Here is a 1,768-nt window from a genome sequence, read left to right on the forward strand (position 1 = left end):
TAGGTATAAAATTATTGGTTGGAAATAATTTTTCCTCAGAATTTTGAAAGCACTCCTCCATTTTCCCTTTGGAAGGTTTTTTTTTTTTTTTTTTTTTTTTTTTTTTTTTTTTTTTTGGCCTTTTATGCAAAAATTCAGGGTTTTTTTTTTCTTTTCTTTTTTTCTTTTTAATGATTTTTTATTGTATTATGTTAGTCACCATACAGTGCATCCCTGGTTTCCCATGTAAGGCTCGATGATTCATTAGTTGCATATAACACCCAGTGCACCATGCAATACGTGCCCTCCTTACTATCCATCACCGGTCTATCCCATTCCCCCACCCCCCTCCCCTCTGAGGCCCTCAGTTTGTTTCTCAGGTTTTACTTTTACTTATTCTTACATTGGTGGGAGCTGATGTCAGGAACTTTAGGTAAACCAGAACTTTGTTTTCTACTTCGTAGGTGAACAAAAATACATACAATGTGGCATTAGCATTAGGCAAGACTTGATTTTTTTACATTTCACACAAGAATACAATATTTTTGAACAAATTGCCCAGATTACTAAGGAAACCAGCTTTGGGGGAAATGTTTAATAAACATATTTTATTTTAATAAATCCTCCAGTAGGAAATGGGAGAATTCATTGACTTTCCTTAGAAGAATGCTGTGTGAGTAGTTATCTGTCAAATTTATCTGTGCAGCTCACCAATATTTCCTCATTGGAAACCTCCATATTTCCCCATCACAGTTACCAAAATGACTTTAAAGTCTCAAAATTCTGTGTCTCGTTTGGCTTCTCCCTTGATTCCACTCAGGCTTTATTAATGGTTCACTTCATATCATCATCTCCACGTTCATAAATTTTTTGTATAACATTCGTCAATCCCTCACTGGGATCTGTTTCTGTGTCTTAGGAGGAATTTTCTTTCTCTTTGTACTCTTTTTCAACCTGAGTCAGGTAGTTCCACCGTGTGCTTTCTGCTTTCTTTCTATATAAGATAAGAACTGTATCTGTCTTGATTTTTTTTTTTTTAATTGCTTTCTGTGGAGATGGGTTTCAAGAGATTGTTCTCAATCATGGAGTAACTCTTCCCATTTAGATTCTTTGCCAAAAGATATAATGACCTCTCTGTGAAATGCACCTGCACATTCTCAGTGAGGACTTGATGAACTCCAGTTAAGATGATGTAGATTTTCACAAACTTACCTGACTGATCCCATCTGTAATTACTGATTTTCACTGTATATCCTGTTATAATGGGACCAGCCATTATAACAGCTGGCTTTTTCACTGTCAAGAAGTTCTGCTTTTCTCTGTGATTTCTGCTGCATCTTGTTCTTGATTTCTGTCTGGATCTTGGATTTTTCAGCCGTAAGGGCATCACATACTCTTTTTCTAGTGGCCTTTTCCAGCAGCACCTTCACCTCTTCTAGATCTTTCTGTAGCTCTTTCAATGCCAAAGCCATGGTCGGGCTGGGCAGGCAAGGTCCAAGCTGCAGAGCTGCAGCTGCGCAGGGGAGAGAACAGGAAACACTGCTCCAAACACACTCATCCAGACACAGGCCGCACCTGCAGGAGTCACAGTGCCCGCAGCCTGTGCATACACCCCATACCCCATCCCATGTGAGACCCGCCTCTCCCTTTGGAAGCTTTAAGGTATTTAGGATATTTCTCTTCAACCCCAGTGCTCTGTGATGTAATGAAAGTATGCCTGTATATGGATCACTTTTCTTTCATTGTGCTGGACACTCAGTGGGTCCTTTTAATTTGTAAATTTATGTGT

The 1,768-nt window shown here is 38.9% G+C and overlaps 1 pseudogene; it reads right to left on the bottom strand.

Annotated features, from left to right (window-relative positions):
• Positions 1-732: 732 nt before the first annotated feature.
• LOC123001380 (calcyclin-binding protein-like) lies at positions 733-1,451 on the bottom strand (annotated as a pseudogene).
• Between the last annotated feature and the right edge of the window lie 317 nt (positions 1,452-1,768).

The sequence above is a fragment of the Ursus arctos genome, unplaced genomic scaffold (assembly GCF_023065955.2).
Source record: "Ursus arctos isolate Adak ecotype North America unplaced genomic scaffold, UrsArc2.0 scaffold_22, whole genome shotgun sequence".
NCBI lineage: Eukaryota > Metazoa > Chordata > Mammalia > Carnivora > Ursidae > Ursus > Ursus arctos.